This window comes from Macaca fascicularis, chromosome X, assembly GCF_037993035.2.
Source record: "Macaca fascicularis isolate 582-1 chromosome X, T2T-MFA8v1.1".
Lineage (NCBI taxonomy): Eukaryota > Metazoa > Chordata > Mammalia > Primates > Cercopithecidae > Macaca > Macaca fascicularis.
Window position 1 is genome coordinate 159,086,905 of NC_088395.1, and position 26,413 is coordinate 159,113,317.

The window sequence follows — 26,413 nt, forward strand, 5'->3', positions numbered from 1 at the left end:
GAGAGTGGTGGGTGTGGAGATTGTGTGACAAGCTGCAGTGTTGCCATGGATACAGAGAATACCATGGACCATGGGTTGCTATTGCAGGGGAGTGTCATGTGGTAAGGCTAAGGTCCTTGAGAAGCAACAGGTGATGTCATTGGCCTCCAACCAATAAAGCTTCCCAGCAAAAAGGAGGGTGGGAGAGGGAAAGCGAGGTGGGCTTGAGGAGTGAGTGCTGAAAGGACAGGAGCTCATGGTTTCAATTGTGTGGAAGCTGAAATCAGGTAGAAAAGGGACCCTGATGAGGTCCCCACTGCCAGACTGCAGGAAACCAACAACTCTTGCCCTAGAGATGGCCCTACCCTGCAGAGTCTGTGAACGCTGGCAGGCAGTCCCCTCTCCACACTCTTTGCCGGGGTTCCAGAGACCCTCCCAACAGGGCCCACCTCACAGCTGCTCACCTTTCTGGGTTGGCCCTGCTGGCAGCGCAGATGCTGCAATAACACAGTCACTTCAGAGTCGCTCTGCTCTTCAACTCTATCCAATTAGGCAGTTCCTGACTCAGGCGTGATGGTTCCTGCTTCCCTGGATCTGTCCAAGGCAAAGCACAGGTATTTTGCTGTGATTCTGTCCCACACACATGTCCCTGCTCAGGCCATGCCAATTCAGATTCTGCATAGGTGTCCACTAGGACCCTGGTGCAGGGGTAGAAGAAACTGCTCAACTGGCAGAGGGAAGAGGAGGGGGGAAGGGGGGAGGGGTGGGGGGGAAGGAGGAGTGGGGGGAAGAATGGCGAGAGGGGTGGGAGGTGAGGAGGGAGGTGGGGGGCGGGGGGGCTGCTGCTAGGGCAGAAGGGATCCTAAGGTAAGGTTGCAGCCCCACCCCCACTGCAAACTTCATTCCCTCCCAAGCCCCACCCCTGCAGCCATGTTGCACCCCTTCCTAAGCCCCACCTCAAAACTTGCACGCCTGCTGCCAAACTCTGCCTACAACTAAGTTGCACCTCTACCCCAAGCCTAGCCCCCCACCAAGTCCAACTCCTTCCACCACCCAAGTCTAACTCCCGCCTCAAGCCCTGCCCTCACCCACAGTCCAACTCCTACCCCAAGCCCTGCCCCCTCACCAAGTCCAACTCCTACCTCCATGCAAGTCTAACTGATGTCCCCAAACCCCCACCTCCATTTCCCTGTTCCCCCAATCCCCACCCTGTTATTTACATACACCCACACCACCGACACCAGTGGAAGCAGGCAGAATCTAGGAGGGGAAGGTTCGAAGCCACTTTCCCTCAAGGGCAAGGGCCAAGAGCTACTGTCCTGACTGCAGTGTCTCCGGGCAGGGTCGAGGGTGGAATACGTCTCCCTGAAGTTTTTTTTTCTTTTTTTTTTTTTTTGAAACGGAGTCTCACTCTGTCACCCAGGCTGGAGTGCAGTAGGGTATGATCTCAGCTCACTGCAACCTCCGCCTCCTGGGTTCAAGCGATTCTCCGACCTCAGCCTCCTGAGTAGCCGGGATTACAGGCGTATGCCACCATGCCCGGCTACTTTTTGTATTTTTAGTAGAGACTGGGTTTCCCCATGTTGGCCAGGCTGGTCTCCAACTCCTGACCTCAGGTGATTCACCTGCCTTGGCCTCCCAAAGTGCTGGGATTACAGGTGTGAGCCACCGCGCCTGGCCAGGTCTCCCTGAAGTTCTGCCTGGAAATGGCAGGGATTCCTCGGGGTGCTGTGTGTGATCTAGTGGGATCCCGCCTCCATGGAAACCTATGGCCACCAGCCCCTAGACCCCGTTGAAAATAGCAAGGATTATTGGGGGGATCCCCCGCAATCTGAGTTGCTGTCTAAGCCCGGGGTCCAGCTCCGTACCTGCCGGAGGTGCCTCCAAGCCGGTGTTCCCGCGCAGCGCGACCACCACACGTCTATGGCGGCTGCCGCCTCCGTGCCGACTGCGCCACGAGGCTGTGGCGGGAAGAGGTTGTCTGGAGACGACACCACTCCCCCAGCGGAATTGCACACGGCCCGCTCACGGTTGCGCACTGGTGACATAAACTCTCCTACTTCCCACAAGGTGGTTCCTCACCCCGCCCCCCCGTGCCAGCCTGAGCCAGCCTGCACCTTTGAGGACAGAGAATGCAAGCCCAGCTGGGAGCCACTTACATTGCAGAATAGCTCCCAGTCCTGTTGTTTATTGGCTGGACGATGGTGGCAGCCAGGCTCGCCACGTGCCATTTGGCCCAGCAGCCATTGTGGCTGTTCCCCATTGGAGGGGAGCTGTGGCGTCCCAAGCCTGTGGTGAAGGGCCGGGTGCAAAACACCCCGTGCAACGTATAGGCCACGTGAGCGCGCTTGCTACCTGAAAGTCATAGCCCCCGTTTTTTACTGGACTGTGTTCTAGGGGAGGAGGGCAAAAAATACAGCTAATGCCTGCATTTCACAAGGGCATTAGTTTTTTTCACTGCTCACTGAGAGCCAGTGACTGAAAATATTCCATTCTCCCATTATTCTCCTGATTTCACGACCAAATATTACGCACCTAGTACCCAAGCTGCTTCCTGTCGTTTCCCAAAGCAGGTTTCTTCCACAGAGGGAAGATCCTGGGGCCTGCAGTGGCCCGAAAGTGCTGTTCCAGAAAAGGGTGTGGGTGCGGCACAGGTAGCATACTTCAAGGTGCACATAAATCCCCTGGTAATCTTAAAAAAATGCAGGTTCTGAGTAAGGAGATCTGAGGCAGGGCTGGTTCCGCTGAAAGCTGGGTTACTTGCTGCATATCCCTGCCCAGGCTATGTGGAGCAAGGGTCTGAAGCCTATGATTACATTTCAGGGCCAGAAGTTATGGACCTTTAATGACAGAATATATTTGTTTTTCTTTCTTTGTGATTAAAAACAAAACAAAACAAAAACAGGCTTTTCTGGTAATGTTTTAATAAATATGTTAAAAGCAGACAACATTTTAAATTGATGGTCACTAAGCAAGATATTTGCAGATGTCACCTTCTTCAGCCAGGTGTGGTGGCTCACACCTGTTATCCCAGCACTTTGGGAGGCCAAGGTGGGCAGATCACTTGAGATCAGTCTGGCCAACATGGTGAAACCCCGTCTCTACTAAAAATCCAAAAATTAGCTGGGTGTGGTGGTGCAGGCCTGTAATCCCAGCTACTCAGGAGGCTGAGGCACGAGAATCGCTTGTACCTGGGAGGCAGAGGTTGCAGTGAACCCAGATTGCACCACTGCACTCCAGCCTGGGCAACAAAGCGAGATCCTGTCTTTTTTTTTTTTTTTTTTCTTCTGAGAAGGAGTCTTACTCCTTCTCCAGCCCAGGCTGAAGTGCAGTGGTGCAATCTTGGCTCATTGCAAGCTCCGCCTCCTGGGTTCACGCCATTCTCCTGCCTCAGCCTCCCGAGTAACTGGGACTACAGGCGCCTGCCACCACGCCCAGCTATTTTTTTGTATTTTTTAGTAGAGATGGGGTTTCACCGTGTTACCCAGGATGATCTCAATCTCCTGATCTTGTGATCCGCCCACCTCTGGCCTCCCAAAGTGCTGGGATTACAGGTGTGAGCCACTGCGCCCGGCCGATATCCTGTCTAAAAAAAAAAAAAAAAAAAAAACCATTGAGAGCCCATTAAATCAATCTCCTTCATGTGACAAGAAAATAGTGCTGGAAGCCATTGCTTAGCTGCCTGGTATCACAACATCACAGAAGGTGATGCCTCGGACAGAGGTTCTGCCTCAGTCACCTCTGAGCTACTGAGGCCTGTGAATGTAGTGATTTGGGGGACACAGTCTGGAGTCCTAGTACCTGGCTGTCCGCCAACTCCCAGCTTCCAGACCCTGCCCCTAAGCATGAGCTTTCTCTCTGCCAGTTTCCAACCCCCTTTTTCTCTCAACACTTCCACTAGGCCATTTTGAGGGTAGAGGGTCAATGGTTGGGCCTGTTGCCCCCAGAGGCTCAAGCCTTGGCACATCAAGCCCTTACCATGCAGGTCCCGTTCCCAGGGCAACATGGATGCCTCCCCCTGTCTAGCTATTTGCCTCCCCCGGAGACTCTGAGATTTTTCTCCTTCATCTATCTGAGGCTTCTGGGAGAAGTTGGAAGCCCATGTGCCCTTAATACAGCCGACCTGAGATATCCCTGCCCTGTGCAGCCCCAGCTGCACTGCTGAGGCGTGATCTTCCACCTTCCCGTTCCAGGGCCTCGAGGTGGTCTCTGGAGTGGGCTCCACAGCCTGAAGGTGGCATTTGCCCATGGGTGGTTGCAGTGTCTGCAGACAGAGAGCAGGCACCAGCGGGACCCCAGAGTGGCCGAGGGCGCCCTGGGGAGGAGCCAGATTGCTGTGCCCCCAGGCAGTAGGTGCGAGAGGGGGTCCTGGTCTGGAACCTGAGGAGAGGGGAGGAGGGTCTCCTTGCTGCAGGAGTCTGGGTGGGGTGAGCTCCTGGCTGCAGGGTGCCTCTGGCTACAGAAGGGGACTATGGTAGAGACAGGGGCTCTGACTGTGGGGGAAGGGGACTCCTGGCTGCTGACACGGGAGGCGTGGGAGGGGGTTGTCAGGTTGCAGGGATGATGGGAGGGGGCTCCTGGTCAAGTGCTGGGAAAGAGGAGGTGGGCACATCCAGCTGCAGGGTTCCATATGATGGTTGGAGTGGCTCCAGCTGTAAGTTCTGCCATCAGGGGCTGTACACCAAGGTGAAAGAGATGCTTCCTGCTGTGGAGGTGGGGGATGCAGTGAAGGGCTCTGAGCTGCAGCAGTAGGGGTGGGGGAGCATGGGCTGTGACACTGGGCAGGGAAGATGCTTCAGGCCCTGCATTTGGGAGTGGCTGGTCTCTGACTGTGTGGTGGGGGTGGGCTGACTGGCACCAACATCCCTCTCTCCCCTTTGCACTCACAGGCTGCGTCAGAGACTGCAACAGTCAGCACACATTCCTGTCTGATCAGGCTCCCTCCCTCAAGTCCTCTGCGATGGCTCTGGCGATGCTTCGGGACTGGTGCAGGAGGATGGGTGCGAACGCAGAGTGCTCCCTGCTCATCCTGGATATCCCTGATGACTGTGAGGAACATGAGTTCCAGGAGGCCATGCGGGCTGCCCTGTCGCCCCTGGGCAGGTACCGAGTGCTCACCAAGCACTTCAGAAAGGAGCTCGGGGCCAGGGCAGCCTTGGTGGAGTTCGCTGAGGGTTTAAACCGAAGCTTGATTCCCTGTTGAATACCAGGCAAAGAAGGACACTGGAACATGATCTCGCTGCCCCAGGCCCCTGATGCTGATTTCAGGATATATCCAGTTTCCCTGCACAGCCCCAGGGGCAAGCAGTGGCCAAAGGTGCAGGTGAAGCAGGAGCTGCAGGTGAGGAAGATGAGGCAGGTGATGGAGGAGCTGCAGGTACAGCAGGAGCCATAGGTGAGGCAGGAGCTGTGGGTAAGGGTGAGGTAGAAGCCACAGGTGAGGCAGGAGGTGCAAGTGAGGCCGGAGGTGCAGGTGAGGGAGGAGCTGGAGATGAGTTGAGAGTTGCAGAAGAGGCAAGAGAGTCAGATGAGGGAGCCGCAGGTGATACAGGAACTGCAGGTGAGGCAGGAGCTGTGGGTGAGGCAGGAGCTATGGGTGAGGCAGGAGGGACAAATGTAACAAGAACCTGGGTCCAGCCTTGGCGCTGCACCCTGCAGGCTGTGCTGGAAAACAGGGCCTACCAGGAACTAAGACCCTTTTCCAAGAGGGAGCAGCCAGGCTGCGAGGAAGAGTCCTTTGAGAGCTGGGTGGAGCATGCCAAGGATATGCTGCAGCTGTGGTACCATGCGTCGGAAAGGGAGAGGAAGAGGTGGCTGCTGGAGAGCTTGAGTGGCCTGGTCCCGGACGTCGTGAGCGGCCTCCTGGAGGAAGATCCCAACTGTGGCGGTGCTGGACTGCCTGGCGGTGGTGCTGGAGCAGGTATTTAGGAACCGGGTCACTCGAATGACTTCCGGGCTGAAGTTCCTGACCTGCCCGCAGGGGCCCTTTGCCTTCCTGGTACACCTGGAAGGCCTGCTGCAGATGGCCCTGGAGAAGGCGGCCGTCCGCCCGGCCCTGGCCAATCACCTGCGACTGCGGTAGGTGCTGCCTCAGGCCTGCCCTAGGGAGGCCCTCCAGAATACCCTGAGGGGGATGCAGCTGGAGAGGAGGCCACCCAGCTTCCTGGGGCTGCTCCAGCTCATCCAGGAGATGGAGGTGTGGGTGGCCTCCCCAGTGAGGAGCCAGCAGGGTGTGGCCTGGCCAGTGGCTGCAGCAGAGAGTGAAGACCCAGTTGCCGCCCAGGCAGCTCCTGCCCATGGAGATGCTGCCCAGGCCTCCTCAGCCCAGGGGGACGCCAGCCAGGCTGATCCTGGGGTAGAAGATGCTGCTGAGACTGCTCCTGCCACCAAAAAGGCTGTCAGGGGCACCCCTGCCACTGGGGAAGGTGAAAATGCCCCTGCAGAGCTCAAAGGAGCCAGAGGGCCTTGTCCAGGCAGGAGGCCAGGAGGCTGAGGAGCCCCCCAAAGGGAGGCTTATGTTCATCCTGGAGGAGTTGGAAAATGAGGACAGGGCCAGGGAGGTGGGCCAGCGCAAATCCTCCCCAGGCAAATAGGCTCAGAGGGCCCCAGGGCCTCCTCTCCTCTCAGGCTGCAGCATCCTGGAGGCAGAGGGGAGGCCAGGCCAGGGCTGGTCCCTCATCCCATATCAGGATTGGGGCCCCCCACCTCCCTCCAAAGGGCCCTGGCCACCACCATCAGCCCTTCCCGGTGACCCAGATGACCACGTTGATACCAAATGGGGTTGGGGGAGGTGCCCTTCCTTTGCACCCAGTGCTGCACCCAGCCCCAGCCCCAAACTCTGCCGTCTCCAGGGTTCTGGCCTGGAGGGAGCCCTGAGTGGCCAGCTGCGGCCTGGGTGGGGGCACCTGAAGATGTCTGTCCCCCACCCCTTGTCCTGGGTTGGGAGAGACAGGGGCAAAGAGGTCCTCTCAAGGGTGCCAACTGCCTAGGTCTCCCAAGAGGGTCACCCCACTTGCCGTCCCCAGGGCAGGCTGCCCCCTGTTCTGGGAAGCCCACCCTCACCTGTGTAGGCCCCGCAGTGACCCAGCAGACGCCCACCCACTGCTAGCTGTCGTTCCTCTGCAAAGTTGTGTGTTGTGCACCCACCTGGGCAACCGCCTCTAGGCCCGGGGCATGTGCTGTGAGCTTCCTGCGAGCCCAGGTTCTGCTCACTGCTGCCTGTCCTGCATCTTAAACACCACCTCTGCTTTCCTGGTGTAGATTTAGGCCAGTGGCTGCTTGTTCTCATGGAGCTGTGTGTGTTCTTCTCTGAGCAGCTCCTCCCCAGAGGCCCTCAGCACAGACCCAGGAGATGGTGGGAAGGAGGCACCAGGGCACGGCGGATGCTCACCCTGTGACCACGATGGTGACCATGACTGTAGGAGGAAGAGCCGGACCCGGGATGGAGTGGGGCTGCCCTGCCTGAGACTTCCAGGAGAGCTTCATGCTTTGGTGTTCCACCCCTGTTACTCATGACTGTTTCCTCGACCTGGTGGGCTGTTCCCTGCTGTGTTTAGTGGTGTCCTGTGACTGTCTGTGATGGCCATAGGGCAGGGCCCTGCCCCAGCAGATGGGCTCGGGAGGGGGTTCCCTGAAGCCAGTGGACACTGCCAGAGTCCACCGTCCTGGCAAGAGGTGGACCCTGGGGCCCTTGGGAAGGAGGGAGGTGGCAGCGGGGTCAGCAGCAGGAGGGAGGTAGACGAGGCACCTTGCCAGGAACCCCAGGAGGAGGGATCCCAGGACCTGTGTCCTGTGGTTGCTGTTTGCAGTTTCTCTCTGTGTTGTGGCTCCCTTCTCTTCAATGATTTCAGTACATGTTTCTCTTCAATAAATTTCATTTCATGTTCCAGCCCGCCTCGCCTCTGCTGTGGGTAACTAGTGGAAAAGGTCTCTTTGGGATAAAATCGGAGCTAGGGGACAACAGTGGCCTGGAATTCTGACCCTATTGTGGTCACTGGGATACGGTCAGGGCATAGTAGGCCAGCGATTGTAGAGAATGACCTAACTGTAGTTAGGTCATTTTTAAATTGTTCCTCAGTTTCTCGTTTATCCTGTGTGTGGACTACAGTGCTAGAGCTTTCACCATCTCTTTGGAAAGACAGAAGAGATGGATAAGGAAAAGGAGCAGAGCAGAGCGGCACCCCTCGCCTTCCCCAGGGTCTGGGTAGCGGGCGTGGGACGTGTCGCCTGTCCAAATGTGCAACCGCCACCAGTGTACGCGACGTGTGTGCACCTGTGCACCTTGGCGAGCGCGCAGCCGTCATGAGTGCGCCTGGGCGCGCCGCCATTTCCTGCAGCCTCGACAGCACGGTCGTATGTTTCTGGTTGTCATTTTATTCTTTTTGAGAAACGGTCTCGCTCTGTTGCCCAGGGTGGAGTGTAGTGGCGCTATCATAGCTCACTGCAACATAGACCTTCTGGGCTCAAGCGATTCTCCCGCCTCAGCCTCCCGAGTAGCTGGGACCACAGGCATGCACCACCATACCCGGAACCAAAGTCACAGTCAGTCGCAGTGCCCGCTGGGAAAATGCGACCGTCCACAAAGCGAAACGGCCCTTCAGGGCGAGTTCGGCCTCCGTAGAGATTCTCCTGAGGCCACGCCTGCGCTGGCCGCCAGAAGGCGCCCGAGGATCACGAATGGGCCCAAGGAGCGGGCGGCCCCTTCCCATGCTCAAGGTCTGCTGCCGCGGTCAGAGTGGCCTTGGGGTGACCGCACGTGGACCGTCGCCGGCAGAAGGGAACGCGGTCCCGCGGGGGCTGAACGGGGCCCCTGCGGTCTGAGCTTGTTTCGCAAGGAGCCCTGGTGGCCATGGCCTCTGGGACACCAGACACGGGTCGTCAGGGCTGTCGCCGGGAAGGGGGTGTGGACGTGCAGACAGGGAAGGCAGCCGGACCCTCCAACCATGCTGGGCCCTCGGGCTGACTGTGGCTGGTCTGTGGGGCTCAGTGAGGAGGGACTTTGTTCCCTAGAAGTTTGATGAGGGAGCGCCATGGGGGTGGCGTCATCCTGACATCCTGCAGGGCAGTGGAGCCTTACTTTCCCTAGCCCCAGAGATCATGAAGCCTCTCTTTGTTTAAAGGTAGAAACCAAGGACAAGAGATTGGTGGGAATTGCTCTGGTTACAAAATTGCAGAACCAGACTTCTTAATTCTGGGACCTGTGCTGCTTTCATTACAGTCTACCGCTTCCAGTTTGTGATGTTCTCCTTCTGTCAACAGTTAGCAAACCTGCTGACTGTGTCGCTCTGGCAGTGAGTCCAAAGGTGAAGGATTGAGGGGGAGCTGATGCATTTTGATACTCAAAATGTCTCCTAAACTGTCAGGTATGGTATACCATCTCCTGCCTCCTTGATGCTTGTGATGGCACCCCAAACACTCAGTATATTTGTACATCTAACATTCTTACTCCTGCCTGGACAGGCCCTCAGTATCATTCAACGAAAGCTCAATTATTGCACAGGGAGTGACAGCACAGTCGTGACTTTCTTGTTGTCATTTTTTTTTTTTTTTTGACACAGTCTTGCTCTGTTGCCCAGTCTGGTCTATGTCCACAGTATCTTCCTGGTCTGCTTATACTAAGTCAAGCAATTTCTGTGCTGGCATGGGTTCCAAGCACCTGAGAAAGCCCAATGTCATCTCTCTTTTCACAGTGGTTCTCTTTTGGCTGTACTTTATATTCCTTCTAGCATAACCTCTTCCTGACTGAAGGCCAGGCAGAGCACAGGCCACTTTAAGGTTTAACTTTCAAGTAACTAAGAGCCTCCCTTTCCCAGAGCAGCAGCAGTGCTTGGAGAAGCACCTGCCTCAGCTTTTATTCTCCCTAGAAACTGACCTTTCCTTTTCCCATTGTAACCTACCTCTGAGCAAGCTGGTAAAAAACCTGCATGCCCCCTTCTTTGCTGCATGAAGGAAATTCAAACCATGCAAGTTCCTGTCTCCATGTGGGAATTCTCATCTTGGCCCCCCACTTCTAACTTCAGTGAAAACCTAGGCCGTTCTCCTTCCTTTGCTTCCAGAAGCCATTTTGGAATTGCTGGAGATGACTGCTTCCCTCTCCTGAAAACTCTCAATTATATATGTAGTGAAACTTTTCTTGTCCTCTTGGCGTGTATGTGGTGTCATCAGTCTTAACATCTTAGCTGATTTTTGAGTGGGGATCTATCTGCCTCTGAAGGTGACCTTAAAAACAATTTTGCAGGAGGCATAATGGAGATTAGAGCCACTTTAAAGACCTCTAAGATGTATTAACAGGTATGGTGGTCCCCATCATATCTCCATTTAATCCACCAGTTCTGTCCCCTGTGGAAATTGGATGAATTCTGGAGAATGAGTGTACACTACCTCATGCTTCATCAAGTAGTAATCCCAGTTGCAGACGCTCTGTACCAGACACAGTATCATTGCTCAAATAGATTTATAAAGCCTTAGGTGCATAGTATGTGGCCATAGGTTTGATGAAGGCATTCCTTTCCATTTCAACCAATCAAGGAAAGAGGATAAGAAGCTGCTGTGGTTTGAATGGTTGTCCCCTCCTAAACCTATTGTTGGGTGAAATTGAGGACCGGAGAGACCAATATGGAGAACAGGAGGATTGTTTATTTTAGGTACACACCAGCTTAGTGGATTTGTATTCAAGAAGCTGAGCATTAAACAAAGACAGAGCGGGGTTTTTATAAGTGGATTTACAGAAGTAAAATAAAAGTAGCTAATTATATGATAGGTTATATAATTTACAGCATAGCTTAACTTGTGGCCTTGCATAGCCAGTGGCCTTATAGCTGCATTGAAAGAAAAATAAGAACTGGCTAAATACAGATATTTATAAAACATAGTTATGCTTAAGAAGCCAGGGAAAGGAATAACAGTAAAGGAATTTGTGTCTCTCTCTTTTTTTTTTTTTCCTTTAACCTTGTTTTGGAGGGGAGGGGTGTCTGGAGCCCATTCCTTTGGCCTTGGCTTCTTAAATAGCATTATCTTATAACTGTCCTTGAAGTGAGCTTGCTAGGCAGAGCAAAAACTTGTTTTTTTTCTTTTTAACCCTTGCCTTGCCTGCTACTTTTTTTTGAGTGAATGAATACATATTTATTTTTAAATTTCTGCCTCACTATGTTGAAATTTAATCCCCAGTGTGACAGTATTGAGAGGTGTGGCTTTAAGCCGTGATTGGGTCATGAGGGCCTTGCCCTCATGAGTAGATTAATCCAATCATTGATTAATGGGTTAATGGATTAATGGGTTATCATGGGAGTGATACTAGTGGCTTTATAGGAAGAAGAAGAGAGAGAGACCTGAGCAAACGCAGCCGTATCACCATGTGATGTGTTGTGGCACCTCAGGACTCTTCAGAGAGTCCCCACCATCAAGAAGGCCCTCACCAGATGCTGCCCCTTTACCTTGGACTTCTCAGCCTCCATAACTGTAAGACCTGTTTTATTTCTTTCTAATTAATTACCCAGTTTCAGGTGTTCGATTATAAGCAATGGAAAATGGACTGACAGAAGCATTTCACGATCACGTAGACAAACAAAAATCTTTGTTTACAATTTGTCTCAAGACCATGTTAACTCTTCTGCCCTGTGTTACACTATCCTCTATCATAATATAGTCCAAAGAGATGTGGGTCATCTAGACAGTGCATAGAATGAAACATGGATCTGTTACACTGACATCATCATTCTGATTGGACAGGACAAGTAAGAGGCAGCCTACACACTGGGAGGCCTTGGTAAGACACGTGCACTCCAGAGGGTGGACAATAACCCCTATGGGGATTCAGAGATCTGCTACATCAGTGAAGTTTTTAGAGGTCCAGTGGTCGGAGGCATGCCAGGATGTCCCCTCCAAAGGAAAAGACAAATTACTGCCTCTTGAATCCTCCATCATAAAGAAAGTAGTACACCTGGTAGACCTCTTTGGGTTTGGGGGAGAAAACATTCCACCCATAAGATAACTTCTGAGGTAGACACACTGGAGGACACAGAAGGCTGGGAGATTTAAGAGAGGCAGGGAGCAGGAAAGTGATCTGCAGCAGGTCCCGGCTGCAGTGCAAGCAACTCTTGAACCATCTCATCTGACAGACCCTGCAGTGTCAGAGGTGTCAGTGGTAAGAAAGGAGGCAGGGTAGGGTTTAAGACCAGTCCCCATGGGAGGATCGCCACACAGGCCCCTAGGGTTCTGGAGCAGGGCCATGCCACCCGCATCAGAGAATCATACACCTTTTTAGAAAACAGCTTCTGGTGTGCTTCTGGGCCCTGGCAGAGACAATGCTTGACCGTGGGACACCAAGTGACTGTGTGTCACTTGTAAGCTGAAATTTCCCCTTACAAGCTGGGTCTGTCCGACCATCGGGCGAAAGTCAGATGACCCTCCAGCAATCCATTGCACGATGGAAATAGTTCATCTAGTCAGGAACAGAAGTGTGAGTGAGCTACGGAAGCAGCAGCCAAGACACTTGCGTGTCCCATCACAGTTATATCAGTGCCCCTCCCTTAGCTCACACCTATGGCTGTGTGATCTCACGTGGCTAGATGAAGGAGGAGGAAAAGGCCTGAATATTGCTTATGAATGGCTTGGCTCAGTCTCTGGCCAATGGACAGCAGCTATATTCCAGCCACACCCACCTAGGGACGGCCCTGAAAGACAGTGGGGAGGGAAGATCTTCCTGGTGGGTGGAACTTTAAGGTGTGCACCTTGTCATCTACTTTGTGTGGGAGAAGTGGCCCACGGTGGGAATATGCACAGATTTCTGAGCAGTGGCCAATGGGCTAGCCAAAGGACTAAAAAGGAAAGGACTGGAAAACTGGAGACAAGGAGGGCTAGGGTAGAGACATATGGATAAACATATGGGAGTGAGCATGAAGGAAAAGTTTACATCACATACGAGTACCCACCAGAAAGCATCAACAGTGGAAGAGGAGCTGAACAGTCAAGTGCACCAAATGATGCAGCAAGTTGGGCATTAGCCACACTTCACCATCAGCCAGTCCAGAACTGACACAATGGGCACATAAACAAATGGGCCACAGTGTGAGAGATGGAGACTGCTCGCAGGCCCAGAAGCATAGAATCCTACTTAACAAGGCCTTTATTGCTGCTACTGGCTCTGAAGGTCCAGTCTTCCAGCGAAAGAGACCAATGTTGAGACCCCAATATGGCACCATTTCTCCATGTTGGGTCCGTTATCTCTTAGAAGAGACATCCGTTCTTTCTTACAAGGACAGAAACCTATTCTGAGTATGGGTTTTCCTTTCCTCCTGGCAGAATTTCAGCCAACATCACTATCCAGGGGCTTTCAGAGTGCATGACCTGCAGACCTGGAATCCCACACAAGAGGGTATCCTACCAAGGGACACACTTCAGAATGAAGGAGGTATGTGTGTGAGCCCATGAGCATAGGATAGTCTGGTATCACACTGCCACCCAGAAGCTGCTAGCTTGATAGAGTGTTGGGATGGCCTTCTGGAGGTGTAGCTGAAGCACATGCTTAGAGGCAACACCCTACAACGATGAGGCGCCATCCTGCAGGATGCAGTATATGCACTGACTCAGAGATGTCCATGTGGCACTGTGTCCCCAGTAGGAAGAATACATGGGTCTGGAAGCCATAGGGTGGAGGCCAAAGTGGCCTCACTTTCCATCTTTCCCAATGACCTACTCAGGGGCCAACACTGTGCTTCCCGTCTCCTCAATTCTAGGCTCTGCAGGGTAGAGGTTCTGGTTCTTGGCACTCTTATCAGGAAATACAGCCTGGGTTCCAGTTGTACTTATAGCCACCACTGCTGCCTGGCATTTTAGGATTCCTTGATTACAGACACCAGCAAGCAGGAAGAATCATCATGGTGGTGGGAGTAATAGATAATTATCAAGGAAGAGGCAAGACTGCTGTTATTATATAATAGAAGCAGAGAGGAATATGCTCAGGACTCAGATATCTTCTCTAGTGACTTTTGGTACTCCCTTGCCTCATTGGCTGTAAGTGATTAAGTACAGTGTGAGTGGTCTAAGAAGGGTATGAATACAAGGGACTCAGACCACTCAGGGATGAAAGAAGCTGCCAAAACTGCAAAGGTTATAGTTGAGGGTGAGGGAATCCTAGAATGGATAGTGGAAGAGGGTAATCATGAACACCTGTTGCAGTTGCAGGACCAACTGCACTGATGGGGCTTGTACTTTGTCCTGCCAACTTTTCTCTTCTTCTTCTTGTTCTTCTTTTTTTTTTTTTGAGACAGAGTCTCGCTCTGTCACCCAGGCTGGAGTGCAGTGGTGCGATCTCTGCTCACTGGAAGCTCTGCCTGTCGGGTTCACACCATTCTCCTGCCTCAGCCTCCCAAGTAGCTGGGACTGCAGGCCCGCCACCACACCCAGCTATTTTTTTTTTTTTTTTTTTTTGTATTTTTAGTGGAGACGGGATTTCACCTGTTAGCCAGGATGGTCTCGATCTTCTGACCTCGTGATCCGCCTGCCTCGGCCTCCCAAAGTGCTGGGATTACAGGCTTGAGCCACCACGCTCGGCCCCCAACTTCTATCTTCTAAGTTTGCCTTCAGAAAGAGTGGCCCACAGGAGCCAAGAAGGAACTGCTTCCCAAGCAACTATGGAGTAGTGGATCTGTGTGGCACAAAGGATGGCCTGTGGCAGCTATGGAAGTGCACTGCTTGGATGTCACTTTAAGAGAGGGCCTGTTATAAGGAGTGCAGTTAGTCAACAGCATCCAGGTAGAATGTCTTCAGGTTCCAAGGCAGCATTTGAGGTGAGACCATGCTAGTTCCAGGCAGCTCCCTATCAGAGGCTTAGTACAGCAGAGTACTAGGATCATTTTTGCTCAGTGTGGGGCTTCTCTATGGGCCATCTTTGCATCAGAGCTCCCCGTTGGGCTGGCCATGACTTTTTGAAAGCTGCACCGCTGTCTGAGACTCTTCCTTCCAATCCTTCCTTCTCCCTCTCTTTCCACTTGTGTTAGACCTGCCCTGTGGTCTGAAGGTTCTTCCTGCCTCTTTCTGTGTCATCCCCCCTTTATCTTCTGTGATAATTTTTTTTTGCACTTCTAACTCCATCTTGACTTCCTGGAGGACCTGAACTGATGCATTTGATTTGGTTTTAGAGATAGCACCTCCTTATCCTCCCTCCTGGGGAGGGTAGGAGAAAAGCCAAAGCACTCTTTGCTCCTACAAATTTCGTTTAAAAATAACCTCTGACATGTTTAATCTCTTCAGTAGCCTTGATGGGATGGTGTTTGCTGAATGGGCTTTGCCATCATTTAATAAATTCAGGGAGTTTGTTGAAGGAATTTGAGGGCTGATCAAAGAAAAAGATATGACCACAAGGGACAGTAACACAACAAGCTTTATTGGGTGGCACTGGGACAGGGTTGCATAAGAGGGAAAGTCCTCACAGCACAGGACTATCCAGAGGTTTATGGATGGGCTAAGAGGCCACCACCTGGAAGGGAAGGAAGGCATAGGGACTCACAGGGCAGAGAAGGAACAAAGAGGGAGCTTATGTGTCTGGGTGAGGTCAGTCAGTACCACGTTGGAGAGTCTCTGCATATGCAAAGCAGGCAGGCTTTAAATGGCTAAAAAGCTGCTTATTTGGGATGTTTTAAAAATAATCAGGCTGGGTGTGGTGGCTCATGCCTGTAATCCCAGCATTCTGGGAGGCTGAGGCATGCGGATTGCCTGAGCTTGGGAGTTTGAGACCACCCCGGGCAACATGGTGAAACCCCATCTCTACTAAAATACAAAAAATTAGCTGGTCACGGTGGTGTGTGCCTGTAATCCCAGCTACTTGGGAGACTGAGGCAGTAGAATCGCTTGAGCCCAGGAGGTGGAGGTTGAAGTGAGCCAAGACCGTGCCACTGCACTCCAGCTTGGGCAACATAGTGAGACTTCGTCTCAAATAATAATCATAATAATCAGACGTGTAAAAATATGAGTTGGGCACCAGTGAGCTTTTCAGGTAACAGGTCTCAGTCTACAGTGAAGAAATAAACAACATAGGGGCCAATACACAGAGGCCATCTTTAGTTCATTTATATAACAAACAATGTGTGATGTTTCCATTGAGAATGTAGATCGTACAGGGACTTAGCACCTCCTGTCCTCAGATTTGGGCTAAAGTTCTGTGAAAATAGGCCACATTTCATTTACCATCCTGTTATACATGCAATACCCAGCAACTATGCCCTGCTGTGTCTTGTGGCAGATGCTAGGGACACAATGGTCTAGGGTTCCTGCTGTCGCAGAGCTTCGAAGTGCTGAAAGAATTGCACAAATGCATATGTGATCACTGGGTTAAGTGCTAAGGAAGGCAAGCAGTACAAGAGTGCTATAAGAATGTGTTAAAGAGTGACCTCAGAAGAGGGTGCGGGTGCCAGAGGAAGCATCCTTGATGAAGGGACATGAATGCTGGGACATGGAGGATAAGTAGGATTTAGCCAAGCAAAGAGTAGAGGTAGGGGTGGAACCATGCTCAGGCAACAGAGACAGAATATGCAGTGGGCCTTGAAGCTTCCTCTACCTAAGCTACCTACTCCCAGTCAGTCACACCCTAGGCTTTGTCATCTCCTAAAATTGTCCCATCTTGAGAATCAGTGACTCAAGTATGCTACTTTCTGACCACAGACTCCCTACTGTGATCCTTTTTCAACCTCTTTGGGGCCTTCAGATGTTGACTCCTCTGTTTCTTCCAACCTATCAGCCCTCTTCTTTCCCTCCTAGTTTCTTTTTGTTTAAAGAGCTTTACTCAGACATAATTCACACACATGTATTTAAAGTGTAAAATCTGATCAATGTTGGTATAAGCATACACCTGTGAACTCATCACCACAGTCAAGATTAGTGAGTGTATTCATCACTCCCAGAAAGTTCCTCATTCCCCTCTGTAATCTCTCCTTCCCTGTATCCTAAAACGTTGCTAAATTCTAAACTCCCTTACTAGTTCTAATAGATCTTTTGGGTAGATTCTATCAGATTTCCCACACAGAAAATGTTACCTGCAAACAAAGACAGTTGTACTTCTTCCTTTATGATATGAATACTTTTATTTATTTTGCTTGCCCTATTTTCAAAAGGCTTTCTTCTTGGCTCCATAGCTTCTTACTACATACAACTTCATAATTCAATATTGGTCTTGCGTGGCAAGCCAGCAGTGTGACAGACACAGTCTTCCATCTCTCACTTCTCATTGGAATCTCAGCTCCTTAGGTCACCAAGTTTGTCTCTCCAGCCCTGTGAGACTGTGGAAATCTCTACTGGGTGTTTGACCCCCAGCTGTGGCCATCTAAGTAAAGCCTCAATTCTCAGCCTCCTTCCCTGCACCTGGAAGTGTCTGCAGCACCACCTCATCCTTTCATGGTTCTCTTCTTTCCTGCATGTTGGCCCCTCAATATTCATTTTAATAGGTCTCCAGTGCCTTTAAACTGATCCTTTTGTCATGTTTCATCGGACTTTTCTTCTTGTTCTCTATAGGAGCATTTGTCTGCCAAAAGCTACTCTTTTATACCCATAAGCAGAAGTCAAATCAATAAAATTGTTACTCCTTAAATGTTCTCAAACATTTCTACTTCTCTTTATCTCTTCCACCACCATCCTAGTCCAAATCACTCCTCTGTGTTAGTGCAACGACCTCCTTCATTGCTCTCCTTTCATCCACTCTTGCCTCCCACCTAGGCATTCCCCATATAGCAGTCAGAATTCTTTTTTAAAAAACAGGTAAGATTATATCACTTCCCTGCTCAAAACCCTTAAATTGTTTTCGATAGTTTTCTTAGCATAAAATGAAAAATAAACATTATTAACAACAATAAATGGTACTTGCTGAACTGTGGTTATGCTCAATGTGCATCAGTAATGCAAATGGCCTTTCCTGTGACTCCTCTCGTTAATACAGAGAAATAAGCAGACATTCATCAAGTTCAACTTAATTGGTCAAGGACACAGATAGGGGCAGTAAAGGCAGAATTTCGAGCCAGGACTCTTCAGCTCAAGAGCATGTCTTTGAAGCAGAGTCCTGAATGGAAAAATGACTCCTTTTCTATGTTCTCATCTTGGTATCAGTTAGGGCTGTCCAGAGAAACAGAATCAATAGGAGAGATAGATGTATCTCCTGTTGAGGCAGAGAGAGACAGAGAGAGAGAGAGAGAGAGAGAGAGAGATTAAGGAACTGGCTCACATGATTGTGAGTTGGGGGCTGGCAAGTCTGAAATCTGTAGGGTAGGGCAGCAGGCTTGAGACCCAGGGAAGAGTTAATGTTGCAGCTTGAGTCCAAAGGCTGTCTGAACACAGAATTCCTTTCTCTTCAAGGGACCTCGGTCTTTTCTCTTAAGGCCTCCAACTGACCAGATGAGACCCATCCACATTGTGGAAGAGGACAATCTGCTTTACTCAAAGTCTGTTGATTTAAATGTTAATAATATCTTAAAAAATAGCATCACAGCCACATCTAGATACTTTGACCAAGCAACTGGGAACTGTAGCCTAGCCAAGTTGACACAAAACCAGCCATTATACTTCCTGACTATATTTTCATGGTAAAGAATTCAAACAACAGGGAGATATATAGAAGAAATACTGAAAGTCACATTTCCACCCCATCCCTTTCGTTCCCCAGAGGTGAACACTGTGAATTCCTCAGTCAGCATCCTTCCAGAACTCTGCCTATTCCTTTAACACTCATACATGTAAATATATTCATATAATTTGGTTTTATTTTACTTAAATGAGATTGTCCTGTAAGTGCTGTCTAGTGTCTTGTTTTTTTGTCTCAAATGGTAACTCATGGAAATCATTCTGTGTTAGTTCATCCATATTTATCTTGTTTTTTCAGTTGGACAAACAAAACATTCATTCAATGTTTACAAAATTAAATCAAGTAAAAATAAAAAATTCTCTTTGATCACTTCCTAAACCTCACTGTCCTTCTCAGCAGTAAGTGGTTTAAAAAAATATATTACTTTTTCGAGACAGGGTCTCACTCTGTTGCCCAGGCTGGAGTGCAGTGATGTGGTCACAGCTTACTGCAGCCTCAAACTCCCAGGCGCAAGTGATCCTCCCACTTCAATTTCCCAAGTAACTGGGGGCACAGGCACATGCCACCACATCCAGCTAATTTTTCATTTCTTGTAGAGATGGGATCTTTCCATTTTGCCCAGGCTGGTCTTGAACTCCTGGGCTCAAGCCATCCTCCTATCTAAGGCTCCCAAATTGCTGAGATTACCAGCATGAGCCACCACACCTGGCCAGTGAGTACTTTGATAAGTTTGGTGTCAGTCTATCTAATTAGACACAATATTACACAAAGAGGTGAAGATGGCAGGGTGGTCTCTGTATTTCCTTCATGTTCTCTTTTCCTCTCTGTTCTCACCCCTGTATAACTTGTATCAAGAATGTCATGCTATAACAGTGAACTTATGTGATATGATCTGTATTAATAAGAGAGAAGCTTGTTTGTCTTTCAAGTGTGCCACTATGAGGCATTTGAAAAATCTGAGCCTATTCCTATAGAGGGCTGTTAGCAACAGACAGCTGTAAAATTCAACCTTTTCATCCAGGCTGGAGCCAGGAACTATCAGTTCTTAGGTTGGGGAGACATATAAGGGTCAAAAAGAATTTTTCAACCAGAAAGCCAAGACTGACTGTGTTTTATTGTGAAAGTTTCTTAGATAAGTATCTGCAGGAACTTTCCAAAGGAAGCGATCAGGGGAAGGGAGGCTGTGGAGAGGACTCTGTAAACTGGTAGGATCCACTGCTACCCTAGGGGTGGGGGTGGGCATCATGGGTTGGACCAGAGCCAGGGCACAAATTGGGACCTGTGGTAGGTTGAATAATGGCCCCCCAAGGATAGCAGGTCCAAATTCCTGGAATCTGTATGTATTACCTTATTTGGGAAAAGGGTCTTTACAATGTGATTAAGCTAAAGATCTTGAGATGGGGAGATTATCCTGGATTATCTCGGTGGGCTCTAAATCCAATCACACTTGTCCTTATAAGGAGGTAAAGGCAGATTGTCTGCACACACACCCACATACAGGAGGAGGTGATATGAGGAGGGAAGACAGACAGGTTTGAAAATGCTGGCCTTAAGACCAAGGAATACAGGCAGTCACTAGATATTGAAAGAGCTAGGAATGGATCCTCCCCTGGAGCCTCCAGAGAAAGTGGGGCCCTGATGACATCTTGTTTCAGCCCAGTGATACTGATTTTAGACTTCCAACCTCCAGAACTGTGAGAGAATAAAATTCTGTTGTTTTAAGCCACACAGTGTGTAATAATTTGTTAAAGCATCCACAGGAAACTCATACAGGACCTAATCGAATTCTTCAGGTGTTAGCTGCATACACGTAGTTCCCCCAGCTCCTTCCTCCCAGAGCCTGTGGATGGAAGCATGGAGATTTTGATATTCGGGGGTATTTCTGTTACTGAGGAATGGAAAGAGAACATGAGGAGGAAGCTGAGTGCCTGGATCAATGTTTACTCCCCCTGTGAGTGGTTTGTGAGCTAGGCAAAAGAGGGGCAACAGAGAATACAGTTTACATGGCCCTCACCTTTTAGGGAGCACTCTAGGGGGAAAGCTCAGCCAGAGGTCCATGATCCCAGGAACAATATTAAGAAACTCTTAATTAATGGCACTCTAGCTGAATCTTAGAGTTGGAGTGCATCTGCCTTCACAGTAGTGCAAGAGAAATCCAGGGGAGGTGGGGTGGCTGTGTATGGCAAGATGCTGGATAAATGGAGGCAGAGACTGGCTGGGGACCCAGACATCCTAGATCACCCTGAAGGCCACCTGGGGCTATGTGTATAGCTCAGGGGAGGAGGAGAAGGCAGGCAGAGAAGTATTTGTTGCTATTTGTCCTTTGTTTAATTTTTGTTTATCATTCATCTCATAAATGTGAAAGCAGCCAATTAATAACAATAACAATAAAAGACAAATGGCCAAGATTCATCTGAATGCATATTCTATGCATTTAACAAAGTAATTTTGAGGTAGGAGATCAGCAGGACTTGTTTTCTGAGCACTGGTCATGACCCCACTGATAAAAACAAGATCTGGTCAAAATATGTTATAGTAAAGAAACCGGTCATAACAGATAAAACCAAAGTGGGGATGAAAGGGACCTCTGGTTGCCCCCACTGCTCATTACAGGCTAATTATCATACATTTGCATGCTAAAAGACACTCCCACCAGTGCCATGGCAGTTTACAAATGCCATGACAATGCCTGGAAGTTACCTTATATGGTTTAAAAGGGGAGGAACTCTTGGTTCCACCCCTTTTCTAGAAAATTCATGAATCACTTATGCCTTATTTAGAACATAATTAAGGAGTAGCTATAAATATAACTAGCCAGCAATCCACGAGGGCTACTGTGCTTATGGGGTAGCCCTGCTCTGTCTATGGAGCAACCATTTTCCTGTACTTTGTTGCTCTGATAAACTTGTTTTGCTTTCACTTTACTCTGTTGGCTTTCTTTTGAATTTGTTCATGCATGAAGCCAAGAACCCTCCTGGGCTGAGCCCCTATTTGGAGATTTGCCCACATCAACTTCCCACAAACCTTCAAACATTGGCCCTATCAGCCAAACACTTCCAAACATTTAATGAAAATTACCTGCCTGTCATATGAGACAATCTTTAGTGTTTCAAACACCTTCAAAAGCAGACCAAGGTGGCATCTCAGGTGTGGTGGTGATCTCACAGGTGGCAGCAGAGGGGAGGTTTAACCTGTCAGGCTCACAGTGGCCTGGGCCTAGACCCCAAGGCATGTGCCCATGCTAGGATCTCCCACCAGCAGTGGATGGCCCTCAAGATAGCTTAGTGCCTAGATTTGCAGTTGGTGGAGTCGGGGTATGGGGAGGAGGGCTCAGAGTGTTGGGCATGCTGCTGTTCCTTTTGCAGCCCCCAAGCCTGGATGGTTCAGGAACCTCTCTCCCCAGAGAATGCTAAGAAACAGAAAGGGCTTCCCAGATTTATGCTAAGAGTATGTGTGCATGGAACATATATAGTCCAACTGTCGTCAGATCGCAGCCCGTCCTGATGTCCCAATCAGAGTTTAAGTGGGTTCAGCCAAGTTACAACGTTCTGCAATACGTTTTTACCTGCTGGAGAACACAGAAGGAAGACAAGGAAGTAGAAACGAACATGTGTAGTCCACTAAAGCAGTGTGTGTCTGGGACTGTGTGGAGGAAGGGTGCTGTCCCCGGGGCCCCCTCATGGGAAGGGGAAAAAGTGGCTTCCTTTTTCCTCTGTAATCTCTTTTGGGAAATTCTGTTAGTGCTCTTTTCCTCATGTTCGTTTCCACTTCTTTGTCTTTTGGCATTTTCTGGGAGAGTTCCTTGATCTTTAACTTTCAGATCTGTAATTTAGTTAACTGTCATCAGCCCTCCTATTGAACTTTTTCTTATTTTGGGCAATGCAGTTTAAGAATTTCAAGAATTCCCATTACTTAATTTTGAAACCAGCTTCTAGTATTTTACAGGTTTACATAAGTAGATCTGACCCTAGTCTGTTGTTAGGGTTTAACAAAGATGCTGCTCCCAAAAGACTCTCTGATCTGAGCATTGGCTTGCTGTCCACCTAGAAGAGACTACGTGATTTGACATTGGATCCCATGCAGGGATAAGGCACTGAAGCTGCCACTGCAGAGGATTGGCAGCTAATAGTGCTGGTGCATTTAATATTTCAGCTCTTTATTCCACCCAGGAACCAGAAGCTCTCTGGCTGGTTCCCTAGTGACTTCGTGGACCCAAGCGTATACAACCATGGAATCCTGGCACATAACTTGCAAAGTTACTATAAACAAACATGCTGAAAGTATAGCCTTTTGGAGGTCAACTAGATTCCTCACATTTCCAAACCCTGCATTTCAGGAAATATTGTAGTTTTGGCAAAGGCCACCCACACCCACACCCACACCCTGGTGAATTCCTGAACCACCATTTAGTCACCCAGGAAAATGCTCCTTATGCTTCCAATCACCCCTTAGCCCCACCCTCACTTCACTGGGACTGAAGTTTTACATATAATTATTGTAAACTATTAGGGGAAGGATGCTTTAGATTCCTGTTATGGACTATTGGTTATGAAAGATATTTTCATTTTCTTTAAGGGATATTGATTTAACCCATTTATGCCTGAGGTTGCAATTTTTTGAATTTTTACAATCAGACCTTGGTGATGACCTTGAGCAGTAGGATATAAATAACTCCCACATGCTTAGAGTTCCAATAATGGAACACTAGGCATAAATTGGTAATTTTAAGCTAGCACTGAAGTATGGAGTTTAGGTTTTGTGAATCATTCCTTTATAGGAGCAAGGAAACCTTGTATACTGAAAATGGTGCTGGTGCAATCAAGAGGTTGTATGCTGGGATGACTAAACTCCCTGGGTGTTTTTCTTTCTCCAGCCCCCTTAGTTGCTAACAACCACTGTTGATATTAGACGTGAAAGACAGGGCCAGGCATGATGGCTCATACCTGTAATCCCAGCACTTTGGGAGGCCAAGGTAGTTAGATTGCTTGAGCCCAGAATTTGAGACGAGCCTGGGCAAGATGGTGAAACCCCATCTCTATAAAAAATACAAAAAAATTAGCTGGGCTGGTGGCACACACCTATAGTCCTAGCTACTCAGGAGGCTGAGGTGGGAGGATTGCCTGAGCTCAGGAGGACAAGGCTACAGTGAGCCATGATCACACCACTGTACTCCAGCCTGGGCAACACAGCAAAACCATGTCTCAAAAAAAAAACAAAAAACAAAAAAAAACAAAACAAAAAAAAAACAAACAAAACAAAAAAAAAACAAAGTGAAAGACAGGAAGGTTTAGAATGGAGATGCTAAGCTCCCAAAGGTCATTTGGTGAGAAAACTATACTGGGTCCATGAATTTGTACTCTTTGACACCTGACATCTATAAAGTGAGAAATGGAAGGCCTTCCCCAGTGACTGATAAGAAACCTGGTATTTCTGAAATTTCCAAAAGTACTACACCAGAGAACCAAAAACAAAAAGTCAGGTACCAGCTGCTAACACATCACCACCACCCTGCCCACCCTGCCCACATGCACACATACATAAGATCATTGCATAGGGCTGGGACTCATGACAATACCATGTGGCATGGACAGAACTTCATGTCTCCATGAGTTGACTGGGGTTTCCAATATAGCGATTACCTATGTAAACTGATGGCCAATATGAAGATAACCTAGCTGGTCATAATCGAAGCCTAACTCTATTGATTTCAAGGGGGCAGCCTCTGACATTTTGCCTCCACAGACCAATCCTACTTTGCCATCCTAAAGGCAACACTCTGAAGCCTACACCATGTCTGTGTCTCCTGTGTCTTCCCCAGAAGTGTCAAATTCAACCTCATTAATGGAGACCCTCCTGTTATCATGCAGTCTACAGTGGCATTATGGTGACCCCGACTGGCCAAGTCAAGTAAATGTGTCAGCCACAAATGAGGAAAAGCTCACCTTCCCCCAGGACAAAAACCAAGGGGGCTCCAATATCCAAAAGCTTACCATATAAAAAGGTAACCCTACAAATTGTATGAAATGCAATGGCACATGAGTATTATACAACATTTCTAGTTTGTGATTTTCAAGAGGGCCCAAATATCTAATAAATAAAGCCATGTCCTCTTCTGCCATGTTTCTCTTCCATGAAATTGCCCACTTTCTTCCTACTTAGAAGCAAGAAAGTTCCATTGCTCACTCTTATCTTCCACTTATTTCTCCTTGTGATTGTTTATAATTTTCAACAGTACTTCCACTTAAGGCACCATTCCATTCCAGGCTCCAGTTACCAGCACTGGAATATTACAGGTTATGTGCTCCTCCTCAGTGTCTCCAGGAAATGTCAGAGGTCTTCATGGCAGCCTCTCCCATCACAGGCCCAGAGGCCTAGAAGGAAAAAAATGGTTTTGTGGGCCAGGCCCAGGGAACCATTGCTGTTTTGTGTAGTCTCAGGATTTGGTGCCCTGCGTCACAGCCATGGCTAAAAGGGGCCAATGTAGAGCTCAGGCCATTGCTTCAGAGGGTGCAAGCCTCAAGCCTTGAAGGCTTACACATGGTGTTGCACCTGCGGGTGAGAGAAGTCAATAACTGAGGTTTGCGACACTTCACCTAGATTTCAGGAGATGTTATGGAAACTCCTGGATGTCCAGGAAGAAGTTTTCTGCAGGGGTGGGGCCCTCATGGAGAATCTCTGCTCAGGCAGTGTGGAAAGGAAATGTGGGGTTGGGCAGGAAACCCAACACAGAGTTCCCACTGGGGCACAGCCTAGTGGAGCTGTGAGAAGAGGGCCACCATCCTCCAGACCCCAGAATGGTAGATCCAATGACAGCTTGCACCATGGCACCAGGAAAAGCCACAGATACTCAACACCAGCCTGTGAAAGCAGCTGGGAAGGGGGCTGTACCCTGCAAAGTCACAGGGGCAGAGCTGCCCAAGGCCATGGGAGCCCACTTCTTGCATCAGTGTGACCTGGATGTGAGACATGGAGGTAAAGGAGATCATATTGGAACTTTAAGGTTTAATGACTGCCCTATTAGATTTTTGGACTTGCGTGGGGCCTGTAGACCCTTTGTTTTGGCCAGTTTCTCCCATTTTGAGCAGGTGTGTTTTCCTAATGCCTATATCCCCATTGTATCTAGGAAGTAACTAAATTGCTTTTGATTTTATAGGCTCATAGGCGAAAGAGACTTGCCTTGTCTCAGATGAGACTTTGAACTTGGACTTTTGGGTTAATGCTGGAATGAGTTAAGACTTTGGGGGACTGTTGGAAGGGCATGATTGTGTTTTGAAATGTGAGGACATGACATTTGGGGTACTAGGGGTGGAATAATATGGTTTGGCTCTGTGTCCTCACTCACATCTCATATTGAATTGTAATAATCCCCACATGTCAAGGGTGGGACTAGGTGGCAATAACTGAATCATGGGGGCAGTTTCCCCCATACTGTTCTTGTGATAGTAAGTTCTCATGAGATCTGATGGTTTTGTAAGGGGCTTCCCCCTTCACTTGGCTCTCATTCTCTCTCCTGCCACTGTATGAAGAAGGATGTGTTTGCTTCCCCTTCCACCATGATTGTAACTTTCCTGAGGCCTCCCCAGCCATACAAAACTGTGAGTCAATTAAACTTCCTTTCTTTATAACTTCTCCAGTCTCGGGTATTTCTTCATAGAAGTGTGAGAACAGACTAATACAGAATCCTAATTAAACTATGGACTTTGAGTGACAATGCTATGTCCGTGTATTTTCATCAGTTGTAACAAATGTACCACTCTGGTGCAGGATGTCAGTAGTGGCAGGGGTTGTGTGTTGGGAATGTAGAGGAGGTACATGGGAACTCTCTACCTTCTGTTCAGTGTTGCTGGTAACCTAAAACAGCTCTAAGGCTTT

The 26,413-nt window shown here is 49.2% G+C and overlaps 1 long non-coding RNA gene and 1 pseudogene across 4 annotated transcripts; both read left to right on the plus strand.

Annotated features, from left to right (window-relative positions):
* Positions 1-4,866: 4,866 nt before the first annotated feature.
* Positions 4,867-7,865, plus strand: LOC123571408 (paraneoplastic antigen Ma6F-like; annotated as a pseudogene).
* A 779-nt stretch (positions 7,866-8,644) lies between these two features.
* LOC102142620 (uncharacterized) lies at positions 8,645-26,170 on the plus strand. 4 transcript variants are annotated; one of them, XR_006695574.2, is made up of 5 exons: positions 8,645-8,694; positions 9,238-9,341; positions 11,287-11,436; positions 13,279-13,387; positions 24,360-26,170. It is a non-coding gene; the product is annotated as an uncharacterized lncRNA (long non-coding RNA). The 4 variants fall into 4 exon arrangements; XR_012429949.1 differs by lacking the exon at positions 24,360-26,170 and adding an exon at positions 18,316-20,267 and having other exon boundaries at positions 9,197-9,341; XR_010584401.2 differs by lacking the exon at positions 24,360-26,170 and adding an exon at positions 18,316-20,267.
* Positions 26,171-26,413: the final 243 nt, after the last annotated feature.